This window comes from Salvelinus alpinus, chromosome 34 (assembly GCF_045679555.1).
Source record: "Salvelinus alpinus chromosome 34, SLU_Salpinus.1, whole genome shotgun sequence".
NCBI lineage: Eukaryota > Metazoa > Chordata > Actinopteri > Salmoniformes > Salmonidae > Salvelinus > Salvelinus alpinus.
The window spans coordinates 14,319,166-14,330,656 of record NC_092119.1 but is presented as its reverse complement, the minus strand read 5'-3'; positions in this window follow the sequence as shown (position 1 = coordinate 14,330,656).

Below are 11,491 nucleotides of genomic sequence, written 5' to 3'. Positions count from 1 at the left end.
GCCAAAGCACAGCCCCCGCACCACTAGAGGGAAATCCTCAACCACCAACTTACAATCCTGAGACAAGGCCGAGTATAGCCCACAAAGGTCTCCACCACAGCACAAACCAAGGGGGGGGCGCCAACCCAGACAGGAAGATCACGTCAGTAACTCAACCCACTCAAGTGACGCACCCCTCCTAGGGACGGCATGAAAGAGCACCAGCAAGCCAGTGACTCAGCCCCTGTAACAGGGTTAGAGGCAGAGAATCCCAGTGGAGAGAGGGGAACCGGCCTGGCAGAGACAGCAAGGGCGGTTCGTTGCTCCAGAGCCTTTCCGTTCACCTTCACACTCCTGGGCCAGACTACACTCAATCATATGACCTACTGAAGAGATAAGTCTTCAGTAAAGACTTAAAGGTTGAGACCGAATCTGCGTCTCTCACATGGGTAGGCAGACTGTTCCATAAAAATGGAGATCTATAGGAGAAAGCCCTGCCTCCCGCTGTTTGCTTAGAAATTCTAGGGACAATTAGGAGGCCTGCGTCTTGTGACCGTAGCGTACGTATTGGTATGTACGGCAGGACCAACTCGGAAAGATAGGTAGGAGCAAGCCCATGTAACGCTTTATAGGTTAACAGTAAAACCTTGAAATCAGCCCTTGCCTTAACAGGAAGCCAGTGTAGGGAAGCTAGCACTGGAGTAATATTATCAAATTTCTTGGTTCTAGTCAGGATTCTAGCAGCCGTATTTAGCACTAACTGAAGTTTATTTAGTGCTTTATCCGGGTAGCCGGAAAGTAGAGCATTGCAGTAGTCTAACCTAGAAGTAACAAATGCATGGATAAATCTTTCTGCATCATTTTTGGACAGAAAATTTCTGATTTTTGCAATGTTACGTAGATGGAAAAAAGCTGTCCTTGAAACAGTCTTGATATGTTCGTCAAAAGAGAGATCAGGGTCAAGAGTAACGCCGATGTCCTTCACAGTTTTATTTGAGAGGACTTTACAACCATCAAGATGAATTGTCAGATTTAACAGAAGATCTCTTTGTTTCTTGGGACCTAGAACAAGCATCTCTGTTTTGTCCGAGTTTAAAAGTAGAAAGTTTTCAGCCATCCACTTCCTTATGTCTGAAACACAGGCTTCTAGCGAGGGCAATTTTGGGGCTTCACCATGTTTCATTGAAATGTACAGCTGTGTGTCATCCGCATAGCAGTGAATGTTAACATTATGTTTTCGAATAACATCCCCAAGAGGTAAAATATATAGTGAAAACAATAGTGGTCCTAAAACGGAACCTTGAGGAACACCGAAATGTACAGTTGATTTGTCAGAGGACAGACCATTCACAGAGACAAACTGATATATTTCCGACAGGTAAGATCTAAACCAGGCCAGAACTTGTCCGTGTAGACCAATTTGGGTTTCCAGTCTCTCCAAAAGAATGTGGTGATCGATGGTGTCAAAGGCAGCACTAAGGTCTAGTAGCACGAGGACAGATGCAGAGCCTCGGTCTGACGCCATTAAAAGGTCATTTACCACCTTCACAAGTGCAGTCTCAGTGCTATGATGGGGTCTAAAACCAGACTGAAGCATTTCGTATACATTGTTTGTCTTCAGAAAGGCAGTGAGTTGCTGCGCAACAGCTTTTTCTAAAATTTTTGAGAGGAATGGAAGATTCGATATAGGCCGATAGTTTTTTATATTTTCCGGGTCAAGGTTTGGCTTTTTCAAGAGAGGCTTTATCACTGCCACTTTTAGTGAGTTTGGTACACATCCGGTGGATAGAGAGCTGTTTATTATGTTCAACATAGGAGGGCCAAGCACAGGAAGCAGCTCCTTCAGCAGTTTAGTAGGAATAGGATCCAGTATGCAGCTTGAAGGTTTAGAGGCCATGATTATTTTCATCATTGTGTCAAGAGATATAGTACTAAAACACTTAAGTGTCTCTCCCGATCCCAGGCCCTCGCAGAGCTGTGCAGATCCAGGACAGCTAAGCCCTGGAGGAATACGCAGATTCAAAGAGGAGTCCGTAATTTGCTTTCTAATGGTCATGATCTTTTCCTCAAAGAAGTTCATGAATTTATTACTGCTGAAGTGAAAGCCATCCTCTCTTGGGGAATGCTGCTTTTTAGTTAGTTTCGCAACAGTATCAAAAAGAAATTTTGGATTGTTCTTATTTTCCTCGATTAAGTTGGAAAAGTAGGATGATCGAGCAGCAGTGAGGGCTCTTCGGTACTGCACGGTACTGTCTTTCCAAGCTAGTCGGAAGACTTCCAGTTTGGTGTGGCGCCATTTCCGTTCCAATTTCCTGGAAGCTTGCTTCAAAGCTCGGGTATTTTCTGTATACCAGGGAGCTAGTTTCTTATGACAAATGTTTTTCGTTTTTAGGGGTGCAACTGCATCTAGGGTATTGCGCAAGGTTAAATTGAGTTCCTCAGTTAGGTGGTTAACTGATTTTTGTCCTCTGACGTCCTTGGGTAGGCAGAAGGAGTCTGGAAGGGCATCAAGGAATTTTTGTGTTGTCTGAGAATTTATAGCACGACTTTTGATGCTCCTTGGTTGGGGTCTGAGCAGATTATTTGTTGCGATTGCAAACGTAATAAAATGGTGGTCCGATAGTCCAGGATTATGTGGAAAAACATTAAGATCTACAACATTTATTCCATGGGACAAAACTAGGTCCAGAGTATGACTGTGGCAGTGAGTAGGTCCAGAGACATGTTGGACAAAACCCACTGAGTCGATGATGGCTCCGAAAGACTTTTGGAGTGGGTCTGTGGACTTCTCCATGTGAATATTAAAATCACCAAAAATTAGAATATGATCTGCTATGACTACAAGGTCTGATAGGAATTCAGGAAACTCAGAGAGGAACGCTGTATATGGCCCAGGAGGCCTGTAAACAGTAGCTATGAAAAGTGAATGAGTAGGCTGCATAGATTTCATGACTAGGAGCTCAAAAGACGAAAACGCCATTTTTTGGGGGGTAAATTGAAATTTGCTATCGTAATGTTAGCAACACCTCCGCCTTTGCGGGATGCACGGGGGATATGGTCACTAGTGTAACCAGGAGGTGAGGCCTCATTTAACACAGTAAATTCATCAGGCTTAAGCCATGTTTCAGTCAGGCCAATCACATCAAGATTATGATCAGTGATTAGTTCATTGACTATGACTGCCTTTGAAGTGAGGGATCTAACATTAAGTAACCCTATTTTGAGATGTGAGGTATCACGATCTCTTTCAATAATGGCAGGAATGGAGGAGGTCTTTATCCTAATAAGATTGCTAAGGCGAACACCGCCATGTTTAGTTTTGCCCAACCTAGGTCGAGGCACAGACACAGTCTCAATGGGTATGGCTGAGCTGACTACACTGACTGTGCTATTGGCAGACTCCACTAAGCTGGCAGGTTGGCTAACAGCCTGCTGCCTGGCCTGCACCCTATTTCATTGTGGGGCTAGAGGAGTTAGAGCCCTATCTATGTTGGTAGATAAGATGAGAGCACCCCTCCAGCTAGGATGGAGTCCGTCACTCCTCAGCAGGTCAGGCTTGGTCCTGTTTGTGGGTGAGTCCCAGAAAGAGGGCCAATTATCTACAAATTCTATCTTTTGGGAGGGGCAGAAAACAGTTTTCAACCAGCGATTGAGTGCTGAGACTCTGCTGTAGAGCTCGTCACTCCCCCTAACTGGGAGGGGGCCAGAGACAATTACTCGATGCCGACACATCTTTCTAGCTGATTTACACGCTGAAGCTATGTTGCACTTGGTGACCTCTGACTGTTTCATCCTAACATCGTTGGTGCCGACGTGGATAACAATATCTCTATACTCTCTACACTCGCCACACTTGATCACATTAAGGGAGAGGTTGTTGTTCTGGCACCACACGGCCAGGTCTCTGACTTCCTCCCTATATGCTGTCTTGTCGTTGTTGGTGATCAGGCTGACCACTGTTGTGTCATTGGCAAAATTAATGATGGTGTTGGAGTCGTGCCTGGCCATGCAGTCATGAGAGAACAGAGAGTACAGGAGGGGACTGAGCACGCACCCCTGAGGGGCCCCTGTGTTAAGGATCAGCATGGCGGATGTATTGTTACCCACCCTTACCACCTGGGGGCGGCCCGTCAGGAAGTACAGGATCCAGTTGCAGAGGGAGGTGTTTAGTCCCAGGGTCCTTAGCTTAGTGATGAGCTTTGAGGGCACTATGGTGTTGAACGCTGACACAGTCGTCCGAAACAGCTGGTGCTCTCATGCATGTTTCAGTGTTACTTGCCTCAAAGCGAGCATAGAAGTAATTTACCTCATCTGGTAGGCTCATGTCACGGGGACCTCTCAGCTGTGCTTCCCTTTGTAGTCTGTCATAGTTTGCAAGCCCTGCCACATCTGACGAGTGTCGCAGCCGATGTAGTACAATTCTATCTTAGTCCTGTATTGACGCTTTGCCTGTTTGATGGTTCGTCGGAGGGCATAGCAGGGTTTTCTTATAAGCTTCCGGGTTAGAGTCCCACTCCTTGAGAGCGGAAGCTCTACCCTTTAGCTCAGTGCGGATGTTGCCTGTAATCCATGGCCTCTGGTTGGGGTATGTACATACAGTCACTGTGGGGACGACATCCTCGATGCACTAATTGATGAAGTCAGTGACTGATGTGGTGTACTCCTCAATGCCATCGGAAGAATCCCGGAACATATTCCAGTCTGTGCTAGCAAAACAGTCCTGTAGCTTAGCATCTGCTTCATCTGACCACGTTTTTATTAACCGAGTCACTGGTCCTTCCTGCTTTAATTTTAGCTTGTAAGCAGGAATCGGGAGGATAGAATTATGGTCAGATTTGCCAAATGGAGGGGAGGGAGAGCTTTGTATGTTCTCTGTGTGTGGAGTAAAGGTGGTCTAGAGTTTTTTCCCCCTCTGGTTGCACATTTAACATGCTGATAGATTAAAGTCTCTGGCCACTAGGAGTGCCACCTCTGGATGAGCGTTTTCCTGTTTATGGCAGTATACAGCTCATTGAGTGCAATCTTAGTGCCAGCATCAGTCTGTGGTGGTACGTAGACAGCTACGAAAAATACAGATGGAAACTCTTGGTAGATAGTGTGGTCTACAGCTTATCAAGAGATACTCTACCTCGGGCAAGAAAAAGCTTGAGACTTCCTTAGATATCGTGCACCAGCTATTGTTTACAAATATACATAGACTAACACCCCTTGCCTTACCAGAGGCTGCTGTTCTATCCTGCCGATGCAGTGTATAACACGCCAGCTATATGTTATTCATGTCGTCGTTCTGCCACGACTCTGTGAAATGTTCGGTTGGTAGGATATACGTTCTTTTAGATTGTCCAATTTATTTTCCAGCCATTATACGTTGGCCAGTAGTACTGATGGCAAGGGCAGATTAGCCACTCGTCGGCACCCCGATCTCTTTCCGCAATATCTTTTCCGTCTCTTTCTCCTGCGAATGACGGGGATGAGGGCCTGTTCGAGTAAATCCCTCTCGTCCAGAAGCTCTTTTCGGTCATAAGAGACGTTTTTTTTTCGAAATAAGTTACAAAAAATGCTAAAAAACTAACAAAACAATATGGTTGGTTTAAAGAGCCCATGAAACGACAGACTTCCTCTCCGGCGCCATCTTACACAAAGGCTCGTATTAGTAAAGCTCATTATATAGGTAGGATAACTGCATTGTTTACTTTCTAAATGACCACAGGATTTGAGCCGAGGAAATATGACTTTCCCATTTATCCTGTTTCACATCTATCTTAGTTTTTTTTATCATTTTGGTACTATTTTCACAAGTATGTGGTAAAATTTCACAACTCATAGTACAAAACTCAAAACAGACCATCAAAAAGGCTGGATTTTTTTCCAAAACTTTAAGCACATTTCAATTGACTAAGTACAACACACAAAATCACACAATAACTTTTTCACCAAACTAATCAGTGTTTCATCTAGAAAAACCTTTCATATAAAGTAATTGCCTTTTACAATGCAATGCTCACAATACTTCCCATAGGATTCTCTTCTCATTTGTTTAAACACATTTCACTTAATACAACTGTGCTTAATGGTTAATCACTTAAATGTTTGGTAAACCTATAGTATTTAAACTGGTGTGTCTACTATATATGGATTTTAAACTGGTGTGTCTACTATATACAGATTTTAAACTGGTGTGTCTACTATATACAGATTTTAAACTGGTGTGTCTACTATATATAGATTTTAAACTGGTTTGTCTACTATATACAGATTTTAAACTGGTGTGTCTACTATATATGGATTTTAAACTGGTGTGTCTACTATATATAGATTTTAAACTGGTTTGTCTACTATATACAGATTTTAAACTGGTGTGTCTACTATATATGGATTTTAAACTGGTGTGTCTACTATATATAGATTTTAAACTGGTTTGTCTACTATATACAGATTTTAAACTGGTGTGTCTACTATATATAGATTTTAAACTGGTTTGTCTACTATATATGGATTTTAAACTGGTGTGTCTACTATATACAGATTTTAAACTGGTGTGTCTACTATATATAGATTTTAAACTGGTTTGTCTACTATATACAGATTTTAAACTGGTGTGTCTACTATATATAGATTTTAAACTGGTGTGTCTACTATATATGGATTTTAAACTGGTTTGTCTACTATATATAGATTTTAAACTGATTTGTCTGCTATATATGGATTTTAAACTGGTTTGTCTACTATATATAGATTTTAAACTGGTTTGTCTACTATATATAGATTTTAAACTGGTGTGTCTACTATATATGGATTTTAAACTGGTGTGTCTACTATATACAGATTTTAAACTGGTGTGTCTACTATATATAGATTTTAAACTGGTGTGTCTACTATATATGGATTTTAAACTGGTTTGTCTACTATATATAGATTTTAAACTGATTTGTCTACTATATATGGATTTTAAACTGGTGTGTCTACTATATACAGATTTTAAACTGGTGTGTCTACTATATATAGATTTTAAACTGGTTTGTCTACTATATATGGATTTTAAACTGGTGTGTCTACTATATACAGATTTTAAACTGGTGTGTCTACTATATATGGATTTTAAACTGGTGTGTCTACTATATACAGCTTTTAAACTGGTGTGTCTACTATATATAGATTTTAAACTGGTTTGTCTACTATATATGGATTTTAAACTGGTGTGTCTACTATATACAGATTTTAAACTGGTGTGTCTACTATATACAGATTTTAAACTGGTGTGTCTACTATATATGGATTTTAAACTGGTGTGTCTACTATATATGGATTTTAAACTGGTTTGTCTACTATATACAGATTTTGAGAACTACAGAAATGAAATGTGTGTTTGTAAAGTATAAACATCTAAATTACTACTCCTTCTTGCTAATTTATTTCACATTGTGGTAACCACAATTGGTCACCATATAAAATGGGGTGTGTGAACATTTGCAATTTCTTTCAACATGGAGCAAGATTGACAGCAAGAGAGAGGAAGAAATCAAAGACCTCATGGACAAGGGGCCCGTCAGATAGGTGGGTATGGGCCACATCAAAGAGATGGGCATGGACCCCATCAAAGAGGTCAAAGAGGTGGGCATGGGCCCCATCAAAGAGGTCAGAGAGGTGGGCATGGACCCCATCAAAGAGGTCAGAGAGGTGGGCATGGACCCCATCAAAGAGGTCAAAGAGGTGGGCATTGGTCCCATCAAAGAGGTCAAAGAGATGGGCATGGGCCCCATCAAAGAGGTCAGAGAGGTGGGCATGGGCCCCATCAAAGAGGTCAAAGAGGTGGGCATGGGCCCCATCAAAGAGGTCAGAGAGGTGGGCATGGGCCCCATCAAAGAGGTCAAAGAGGTGGGCATGGACCCCATCAAAGAGGTCAAAGAGGTGGGCATGGGCCCCATCAAAGAGGTCAGAGAGGTGGGCATGGACCCCATCAAAGAGGTCAGAGAGGTGGGCATGGGCCCCATCAAAGAGGTCAAAGAGGTGGGCATGGACCCCATCAAAGAGGTCAAAGAGGTGGGCATTGGTCCCATCAAAGAGGTCAAAGAGATGGGCATGGGCCCCATCAAAGAGGTCAGAGAGGTGGGCATGGACCCCATCAAAGAGGTCAAAGAGGTGGGCATGGGCCCCATCAAAGAGGTCAAAGAGATGGGCATGGGCCCCATCAAAGAGGTCAAAGAGGTGGGCATTGGTCCCATCAAAGAGGTCAAAGAGATGGGCATGGGCCCCATCAAAGAGGTCAGAGAGGTGGGCATGGACCCCATCAAAGAGGTCAAAGAGGTGGGTATGGGCCCCATCAAAGAGGTCAGAGAGGTGGGCATTGGTCCCATCAAAGAGGTCAAAGAGGTGGGCATTGGTCCCATCAAAGAGGTCAAAGAGATGGGCATGGGCCCCATCAAAGAGGTCAAAGAGGTGGGCATGGGCCCCATCAAAGAGGTCAGAGAGGTGGGCATTGGTCCCATCAAAGAGGTCAAAGAGATGGGCATGGGTCCCATCAAAGAGGTCAGAGAGATGGGCATGGGTCCCATCAAAGAGGTCAGAGAGATGGGCATGGGCCCCATCAAAGAGGTCAGAGAGGTGGGCATTGGTCCCATCAAAGAGGTCAAAGAGATGGGCATGGGTCCCATCAAAGAGGTCAGAGAGATGGGCATGGGTCCCATCAAAGAGGTCAGAGAGTTGGGCATGGGCCCCATCAAAGAGGTCAAAGAGGTGGGCATTGGTCCCATCAAAGAGGTCAAAGAGGTGGGCATTGGTCCCATCAAAGAGGTCAAAGAGATGGGCATGGGCCCCATCAAAGAGGTCAAAGAGGTGGGCATGGGCCCCATCAAAGAGGTCAGAGAGGTGGGCATTGGTCCCATCAAAGAGGTCAAAGAGATGGGCATGGGTCCCATCAAAGAGGTCAGAGAGATGGGCATGGGCCCCATCAAAGAGGTCAAAGAGGTGGGCATGGACCCCATCAAAGAGGTCAAAGAGGTGGGCATTGGTCCCATCAAAGAGGTCAAAGAGATGGGCATGGGCCCCATCAAAGAGGTCAGAGAGGTGGGCATGGACCCCATCAAAGAGGTCAAAGAGGTGGGCATTGGTCCCATCAAAGAGGTCAAAGAGATGGGCATGGGCCCCATCAAAGAGGTCAAAGAGGTGGGCATTGGTCCCATCAAAGAGGTCAAAGAGATGGGCATGGGCCCCATCAAAGAGGTCAGAGAGGTGGGCATGGACCCCATCAAAGAGGTCAAAGAGGTGGGCATTGGTCCCATCAAAGAGGTCAAAGAGATGGGCATGGGCCCCATCAAAGAGGTCAGAGAGATGGGCATGGGCCCCATCAAAGAGGTCAAAGAGGTGGGCATGGACCCCATCAAAGAGGTCAAAGAGGTGGGCATGGGCCCCATCAAAGAGGTCAAAGAGATGGGCATGGGCCCCATCAAAGAGGTCAGAGAGGTGGGCATGGACCCCATCAAAGAGGTCAAAGAGGTGGGCATTGGTCCCATCAAAGAGGTCAAAGAGGTGGGCATTGGTCCCATCAAAGAGGTCAAAGAGGTGGGCATTGGTCCCATCAAAGAGGTCAAAGAGATGGGCATGGGCCCCATCAAAGAGGTCAGAGAGGTGGGCATGGACCCCATCAAAGAGGTCAAAGAGGTGGGCATTGGTCCCATCAAAGAGGTCAAAGAGGTGGGCATGGGCCCCATCAAAGAGGTCAAAGAGGTGGGCATGGACCCCATCAAAGAGGTCAAAGAGGTGGGAATGGGCCCCATCAAAGAGGTCAGAGAGGTGGGCATGGGCCCCATCAAAGAGGTCAGAGAGGTGGGCATGGGCCCCATCAAAGAGGTCAAAGAGGTGGGCATGGGCCCCATCAAAGAGGTCAAAGAGGTGGGCATGGGCCCCATCAAAGAGGTCAAAGAGGTGGGTATGGGCCCCATCAAAGAGGTGGGAGTGGGCCCCATCAAAGAGGTCAAAGAGGTGGGCATGGACCCCATCAAAAAGGTCAAAGAGGTGGGCATGGGCCCCGTCAAAGAGGTCAGAGAGGTGGGCATAGGCCCCATCAAAAAGGTCAAAGAGGTGGGCATGGGCCCCATCAAAAAGGTCAAAGAGGTGGGCATGGGCCCCGTCAAAGAGGTGGGCATGGGCCCCATGAAAGAGGTGGGAATGGGTCTCGTCAACGAGATGGACATCAGAGCGAGGGAGGCAGACGGTAGGAAACTGGTTGTGTCTAATGAAGTCTGGGCCATCATCGTTGACCATGTGGTAAAAAGCCCTTAACATTGCAGTTTTAAGGAAATAGAGTTAAGAAAATATTTACGAAATAAAGTTCAAAAAGTAACACAATAAAATAACAATAACGAGGCTATATACAGGGGGTGCCAGTACCGAGTCAATGTGCGGGGTACAGGTTAGTCAAAGTAATTGAGGTAATATGCACATGTAGGTCGGGGTAAAGTGACAATGCATAGATAATAAACAGAGAGTAGCAGCAGTGTTAAAACATTTTGGGCCGGGTAGCCATTTGATTAATTGCAGTCTTCAGCAGCCATTGAGGAGAACGATGACACCTTTGCCAATTTGGCATTCATAAGCCTACCAACAATCGCCCGCCTTTTGAGGAGGCAGCAGGTATCTATGAAACACATTTACCTGGTGCCTTTTGAGAGAAACAACGACCACGTGAAACAACTGCGGGCCGAGTATGTTCAGGTACAGCTCTAGTGTCACGCCCTGACCTTAGAGAGCCTTTTAATGTCTCTATTTGGTTTGGTCAGGGTGTGATTTGGGTGGGCATTCTATGTTCTTTATTTCTATGTTTTGTATTTCTACGTTTTGGCCGGGTATGGTTCTCAATCAGGGACAGCTGTCATTCGTTGTCTCTGATTGGGAATTATACTTAGGCAGACTTTTTTCCTTTGGTGTTTGTGGGTAGTTATCTTTGTTAGTGGCACTATAGCTCTGTTGAGCTTCAGGGTTGTGTCTACGTTTCTTGTTTTGTTGGTGACATTTACATTAATAAAAGAAAATGTACGCTCACCACGCTGCACCTGGGCCTTCCGACGACGGCCGTGACAACTAGATACTGTATTACTGTTACTAATTGATGCATGTGCTACTTCACAATATCATATTGGAACTATCCTGTAAAAAATAACTAACCAAAATATATTTGTAGAGGGTGATGGTGCTTGATGCTGTGAACCATGACAAGTATATCTTTGTTAATGAAGCATGCTTCAACCTGGCCAAAACTCGGCTGATGTGGTTCCGCCCACGGCGCCAACAGGTGACGGTCCAATGTCTGGACAACATTGGGGAAACATCTCCATGCACACAACTATTACTGAAGATGGTGTGATAGGACGTATGGTTGTGGTGAGAGATGTTTACAATCCAAATGAATGCACAATGACAGGTTTTGAAAGAAAGACTGGCTGTGTCACAAGTGTGAACAGTTTGGAGTTTTGTTCTCAGAGATGTGAAAATGTACCACAAAGTACTGCCAAAGTGA